At 61.6% G+C, this 7,350-nt stretch overlaps 1 long non-coding RNA gene across 1 annotated transcript; it reads right to left on the reverse strand.

The window, feature by feature from the left end:
* Positions 1–222: 222 nt before the first annotated feature.
* LOC118353889 (uncharacterized) lies at positions 223–2,828 on the reverse strand. The gene is made up of 3 exons (XR_004813428.2): positions 2,733–2,828; positions 688–1,612; positions 223–581 (listed from the first exon to the last, which is right to left on the reverse strand). It is a non-coding gene; the product is annotated as an uncharacterized LOC118353889 (long non-coding RNA).
* Positions 2,829–7,350: the final 4,522 nt, after the last annotated feature.

Here is a 7,350-nt window from a genome sequence, read left to right on the forward strand (position 1 = left end):
CGGGGTCGTGAGTTTGAATCCCGCATGGAGTGTGGATGTCACTTAAATAAAGAACTCTGGGCGCCTGAGTGGCTCAGTCAGTGAAGCATCTGCCTTCAGCTCAGGTCATGATCCCAGAGGGGCCCGGGGATCGAGTCCCATATAGGCTCCCTGCTCAGCCAGGGAGCCTGCTTCTCCCTCTGCCCCTGCTGCGACCCCTGCTTGGGTGCAGCTCCCTCTCTGTCAAATAAATAAATAAATAGCATCTTTAAAGAAAAATGAAGAACTTTTTAAAAAAAGGTGCAGCTTCAAGGAGGGGACACCGTGAAAAGGGAGTTTGCAAAAAGCATTTGTTCGAAGGGGAGGCAGTGCTGGGGGGATGGCACAGGTGCCCCGGCGGTGACGGTGACGGTGGTCTCAGAGCGGCCTGTGCACCTGGCGTGAGGTCACCTGGCGTGAGGTCACTCAATCCTCGCAACCACCCTGGTTGGTCAGCGTTGGGCAGGAGGACTCAGGCTCCGAGAGGTGACACGACGTGTCCAAGGTCACAGCGGCAGCTGGAACCTGACTCGGGTTCTGAAACCAGTCCAGTGTCCTGCAGCCTGTGACCGAGTGAGAAGGCACTTTACAAACCAAACCGTACAGTGACGAACGTCCTCCCCCTCCTCCTCCCCTCCTCCCCCTCCTCCTTGTCATTTTATTTTTTACCGTAATTGCTGCATCTGAGCAGGTTTCCCCCAGCGGCCAGCGTCCTCCTCAGTCCTGCCACCGGGGGGCAGCAGAGCCCTCAGTCCGGAGAGGGCGCCCGGCCTACTCCTCAGGCCCCGGGGATGAGGCGTCCAGAGGCTTCCCGGGGGCAGCGGGGGCAGCAGCCGGGCAGGGGGCAGGGGCGCGGGGAGGGCGCAGCCCCCGGAAGACAGGCCTCAGCTCGGAGAGGAAGGGGTCTGACACGCAGGCTGGTGATGATGGGGGCCCCCTCCTCCAGGAAGCCCGCCGGCTGCCTCCAGCGCCTGTGGGGAGCCCCCTCCTTCCCTCACGGCCGGCCTCCGGGGCCTGTGGCCACCTCCCTGCTCCCGTGGCCGGTCAGCTCTCTCTGACTCCCTCCGGGGCGCTCAGGCTGCCCGAGGCGCCGTGAACACAAGCGTGGGGCTGTGTGGGCGCCGAGTGCAGAGCCCCTTCCCTCGGAGGTGAAGGGCAAGGGAGGGTCCCTAACACGGGTGCTTATCCCCAGAGGCTCTGGACACACGCCCTGGGCCTCGGATGTCCCAGGCTTTATGCCAAGTTCTTGGCTACCTGGTGGGACAGTAAACACCCCCACCAGCGGGTACTAAGCGTTGGCCCGTGGGCCGCACCGATCACCTCCTTAACCGAGGTGTCGGTCCTCCGAGCAGGTTCTGTTGGTAGCGCCCACATTTTACAGAGGAAACCAGGGCTCAGAGAGGGGAAGCGACTTGCCTGAGGCCGCACAGCACCGGAGACACAAAGCTTCTTTGCACCCAGGCCCACTTGACCCAGAGCCTACTCCCCGAAGCCTTTTGCTGGAACAAGCACGTCCTCCCGGCTCTGCAGCCATCTCCAGTCACAGAGGCCCTGCCGTCACCAGCACGTTCCCGCCGCATCTCTGGGAGGTGGGCTGACACGGGGAGCTGATGATGCCGACGCCCCACGGTCCACTCTGCTTCCCGCCCGTGTGCCCGGCCCTCCCGACGCCTCCGCCCCCTCCGCTCACTCCTGCCCTGCTAGGGTGCGGGATGGTGCCGTTTGCAGCAGACGAGCCCCGATCCTGTTGGCCCCCGTAAGGTGTGACAAGTGCGTGTGACGGGCCTGCTGGGCTCCCTGGCCTGCCCCCCGCTGCCCAGGACAGGGGTGCTCCCGACCCGGTCCTCTGCGTGGTTCCATCTAGGCGGCGGGATGCCCCGGACCTCATCCCGGGGAGGCCTCTGGCGCCCCTAGGCCTGGCACAGGGCCACTGACATTCTCCAAAGGAGGACACCAATGGTGTCACATCAGCCTGGCCTTGGCGCCCGTCTCTGCCTGCCCCTGTCAGGGTGGGGCGGAACAAGGCGCTGCGGAAGGCAGGTGCCGACGGGCCCGGGGAGGCTGTACTGCTGGGCGGAGGTGGTGGCCAGCGGCACCGGCCACTCCAGGCCCCAGGGACACCTTGGAGCAGGTCCCTGCCGCCGGCTCTGCCTGTGGGACCCGGGGCCTTGGGGGTCCAGGCGGCAGGAGGGGGCTGCCCAGGGCACCGGGGGGTAAATGCGCACTGGCTGGCTGGTGCAGAGCCGCAGCGCAGGCCGGGGAGCCCACACCCCCTTTCCCCAAACAGGTGCCTCCCTTCTGGACTCCCCCACCGCATCTGCAGGCTTCCAGGAAAGGGCCGATGCAATCGCTGAGTCGGCTGGCGGAGGCTGGTATCACCCTGGCGGCTCCACAGGACGAGCCTGCTGTTCCCAGGGCCCAGCAGAGCCTGCCCGGCAGCCCGGACCTGGCCAGGCTCCCGTTACCCGCCCTGCTCCTGTTCCTGCTGGGCCCTGGTCCCACCCTCTGGCCCCCACGTCACCTCACCCTCAGGTCCAGCCCCTGTCCTGTGGCCCAGATGCCAACCCTACTCGTCCTGGGACAGGCTGGGGTGTCAGGACCCCTGGCCGTGCCCACTCCCCACCCGACAATGCCAGGAGCCCCAGTCTTGGTGTAGGGTTGATTTCCAGGACCAAGTCTGTTTTGGCTGTGTGGCCTTGGGCAGGTCCCCTTACCTCTCTGAGCCTCACTTCCCTCAATGATGACCGCGAGCTGTGCCGTGAAAACACGGAAAGTGCCGAGCAGGGAACCCGGCGTGACGATCAGGAAATGTCCTTTACAGACTCTTCCCCGCTCGACCTGTTCTTCGGGGCCTGTGGGGAAGGAGGAAGCTGCGGGCCCTTCCGCTTGCCCACCTAACATTAATCAGCATGCAATCATTATGCTCCACACGCGGCTCTAATTGTTCGCTTGTGAAATGGGCCCCAGCCTTGGAGCTCCCACGTCCAGGCCCGGGCTCCGGGCTCGGGCCCCGCTGGCTCAAGCACCGGGTCGGGGGCTCCTGGCCCTGACGGGGCCTGAGATGTGGGTGCGGAGTGGGCGCTGCCCGGGGCCCCCCTGCCGGGCGAGGTCGGGATTTGGGAGACTCCAGGCGGTCAGAGAGGGGAGTGGGCAAGACCCGGGGGTGGAGGCCCAGGGGGCTTGGGGTGCCCCTAGCCCAGAAGCCCATGCTGGAGGTTGGCGCCCACGCCCCGGCTCTGGTAGCGGCACGGCAGCCCTGCTCCAGGCAGCTTCTTGCTTGTGTTGAGTTGGGGACAATTGATGAACGTGTCTTAGTAGTTAGCAGTGTGGCGGGCACCATGCAGGACGGGCAGAGGGCGGGGGGTGAGAGACGAGCTGGGGCTTGGGGAGGACTCCCCGAGGGACTGGGAGAGGGAGGAGTGTGGGAGTGAGCGAGCGGGGGATTGAACGGGAATGAATGAATGCGAGTGAATTAGTGAATGAGTAAGCCAGTGCGTACCTCGTATTAGCAAACACTTACGCAGCGCTCGCTGCACGCCCCACGCTGTTCTAAGCACCTTAGCTGTGAGGTGGTGCGATGACTGCCTTGCGATGGAGAGTGGACCCCCCGCACCGAGGAGTCAAGTATGGTGCTCAAAGTCACACAGCTGGCGAGTGACTGAGTTGGGACTTGAACCCACGCCGGCTGGCTCGACTCTCTGGGTAGGGAATGGGAGCCTAGCTCCGGGGCTATAAAGAGAGTTAAAGGCTGAGGGGTGAGAAGATGGATTTTGGGGCCTGGGCCTTGAGGCTTCAGACCTCACACAGTTCCTTCTTTCCTTCCGTCCAGCACCTGCTGGTCACGTGCTCACTCGTCCACTCGCTGAATGCTGGCCTTAGGAGAGGGAGGGTGGGGTTAGTAAGATTCTGTTCTGCCTTGGCAGCATTTGTCCTTCAGGGCTCAGCCTAGGTGCCACCTCCTCCAGGAAGTCTTGTCTGACTTCCTCTGCAGAGGGCTCGCAAAAGCCCAGTGCTTTTGTCTCTGAATTTTTGGCATGCCATGGGTGCTCAATACATGCTTCATGAGCAAAATGTTGGTACTGAGCCTCCTCCCGGGTATTCCTGCTGCTACGGGCTCTCTGCCCGCCCCGCCTACCCCCAGCGCCTGCTCACTGCAGCCAGGGCGCTCCAGTGTCTGTGTAGAGCCCACGGGGTCCCTATACCCGCACCCCCCAAAGTCCTTCCCCTCTTGGAGTGGAAACCCTGCAGGCACTGGTTTCAGCCAGGGGCCACCTTCAGCAGGGCTGGGACTCAGACTCTCCCCTGCACGGGAGGGAGGGGACTGGGCCCGCCCTGCCTCAGCAACCCACAGAAGCCTCTTCCTTCTGTTGGCTAAATGTTTGTTTTCAAATTCCTGAGGTCTGCGTCACCCCCACCCCTGTCCCCGCTGGTCCCTGGCCTGGCCCTCTGCTGCTTCCTTCCTCCTCTTGCTTGGCCAGGCTGGTCTGCAGGGTGGGGTGCCAGGCCAAGTCTCTCTGTCCTGCTGCCCCCCAGCTAGGGTCGGCGCTGTGAGCTGGGGGACGGGGGGAAGCAAGCCAAGGAGGTCAGGGGCCCTCTGCAGCCCCTCTGAGCGCAGCCTGGAAAGGCCACCGCTTCTCTCTGCAGGGCACGGGGGTGAGGACTGTCAGCTGGTGACCAGGACTAGTTATCTCCGGGGCTGGCTTAGCTGGCTCGGGGATCCCCTAAGCAGCCTGGTCCCCTCCCAGGAGGCCCAGCACAGATCAGAGCTGCGTCAAACTCACCCCAGCGGGGAGTCTGGGACAAGAAGGGTGGTGCACCTCAGACTGGGACTACTGTGCGTTGGAATCGTCTGGGACTCTGCCAAAATACAGACCCCTGGGCCCCCCATTCGGTGGGTGTGATGTGGAGCCTGGGGATCCCCGGCAGTTCTGACACAGGAGGCCCACACTGTTGGAATTCAAGAGGCGAAAGCTTGAGGAAGACAGGTTAGGCCAACTTGGGCCCAGTGCTCACCCTCATGGGACTGAGCTTCTAGAACTGCACTGTCTAGTTCTACACTAGCCACAGTTGCCTATTTAAATGTAAACTAATTTTTAAAAAAGATTTTATTTATTTATGAAAGAGAGAGAGAAAGAGAGAGAGAAGGGCAAAGACACAGGCACTGCAGTGAGCCTGATGCAGGACTCGATCCCAGGGCCCCAGGATCACACCCTGAGCCAAAGGCAAATGCTCAACCACTGAGCCACCCTGGTGCCCCCCAAATTTAATTTAAAGGGAATAAAATCAAAGCCAGTTCCTGGGGGGCATTAGCCACATTTCAAGGACTCAGTAGCCCCTGTGGCTGGTGGCTTTCTTCCCCATGGCACAGAGCAGATATGGAACACTGCCATCCGCCCCTCCTTCCATCCACAGAAGGTTCTAGAATGTCAGCTCCATGAAGGCAGAGGTAATTGCTTTATTTACCGCTGTCCATGGGCACCAGCACAGTGCCTGGAACATAGCTGGGGATCAATCGCTATTTTTTTCAATGGTTTCGTTATTGTAGGCAAATGCACACCGCATAAAATTGACCACTGCATCCATTTTTAGGTGTGCGGCTCGGTGGCGTTCCATACGTGCACGTCGCGGTGCAACCGTCACCAGCGTCCCTGGGCAGGACTTTTCCATCCTCCCAAACTGAAGCTTCTGTCCCCAGGAAGCGGTACCTCCCCGTCACTGAGTATTTTTTGAATGAATGAGTGACTGTGGTCAAGTCACTTCCGCTGCCCTGGGCCCCAGCTGTGTTAGCTCCAGAAGGGTCCCGGCGGATACGGCGGGTCCTACCTCGGAGCTGTAGGAAAGGATTGACTGAGATAAGGCGGGCGCTTAGCGGGCCGGGCACAGCAAGCCCTCGGCAGACCCATCAGGAAGTCCTGTCGCGGATCCCACACCTCCCTGCCTTCCCAACCCTGCGTCCAGATGAGCAGAAGCAAGGACACCACCGGCAGGAATCACATGGGCGTGTTTTTCTCTCCAGGGTGTGAGCCGCCCTGACCCTTTGCAGGCCGCTGCCTACCCTGAGGGCCATGTTTGCATTTCCCAGCTTCTCTGCCCAGGGCCTCCGGGGGATCTTGGAACAGCCCCAGGTGGGGAGAGGTTAGAAGGAGCCCCCGGGGTGGCTCCCGAAGCAGGTGGCCGAGCCAGGGCTCCGAGCAGAGACCTTTCCGAGACGTCACCTGCTTGGCCCGCGGGAGCCACTGAGTGAGCGGGTGGACGTGGACGGACACTGTTAGGCGGATGAGCCCCCCACACCCCCGCCGCTCCCCCCCCCCCCACTGAAGAAACAGGCTCAGGGAGGTTAAATGAGGAGCTTGGTAAATATTTATGGAATTGATCGCATGGTGTCCGAGGGCAGGGCGGGCTGGCCGGCCTCTGACCCCGCAGTGCCTTTAATCGCTGCCCCGAGGGACGAGGGACGGCAGGGACAGCTCCTTGCCCTGGGTGGGATGTGATTCTGGAGGATGAGAAAGAAGCTAACTCTTGGCATCGCGAGGGGAGGAAGAACTTTCTTTGGCTTTGGAGTCAGCCTCAGATCTGTGATGTATCTGGAGACCAGGGTGCGGTCGGTCGTGGGAAGCTCTCAAACCTAGAGACCCTTCTGGAGACGTTATAAAAGCCATGGCCTCGGGGGACCCCTGGGGGGACTCAGCGGGTTAAGCAACCGCCTTCGGCCCAGGCTGTGATCCTGGGGTCCTGGGATCAAGTCCCATGTCAGGCTCCCTGCACGGAGCCTGCTTCTCCCTCTGCCTGTGTCTCTGCCTCTCTCTCTGTGTCTCTCATGAACAAATAAATAAAATCTTAAAAAAAAAAAAAAAAGCCGCGGCCTCCAGTCACTGGTAAAGGTTTAACCACCAACTGTCAGAGACGAATATGCAAAACAAACAGGCAAAACAAACAGGCAGACAAAAAACCATGCGAAACCTTGGTTTGTGTCCCTGGCCAATTGCTGGGGTGTAAATGCTCCCAGGCACAGCTGGTTTCAAGGTGCCAGTGACCTCCGGGTCGCAAGGTTCATGAAAATTGAACACCTCACCCCCCACCCCCACCCCCACCCCGGAGCTGGTAGGAAGCAGCTCCAGCCCATCGCTAGGTGCCTGCAGCTCCGTGCCTCAGTGCTCTCTCCCGCACCTCCATGTCCCGACCCAGGCCCGAGGGGACCTGCAAGACTGGGGGGGACGGTGGGAGGGCAAAGCTTTCAGCCCTGGCTGGGGCGTGTTGGCAGGGCCCGGGCACAGAAAGGGGCATCGGTGGTGGGGAGCCAGCACCTCTTCCCTGTCTCACCCCCGGCTCCAC

The sequence above is a fragment of the Canis lupus genome, chromosome 2, assembly GCF_003254725.2.
Source record: "Canis lupus dingo isolate Sandy chromosome 2, ASM325472v2, whole genome shotgun sequence".
In the NCBI taxonomy this organism is placed as follows: domain Eukaryota; kingdom Metazoa; phylum Chordata; class Mammalia; order Carnivora; family Canidae; genus Canis; species Canis lupus.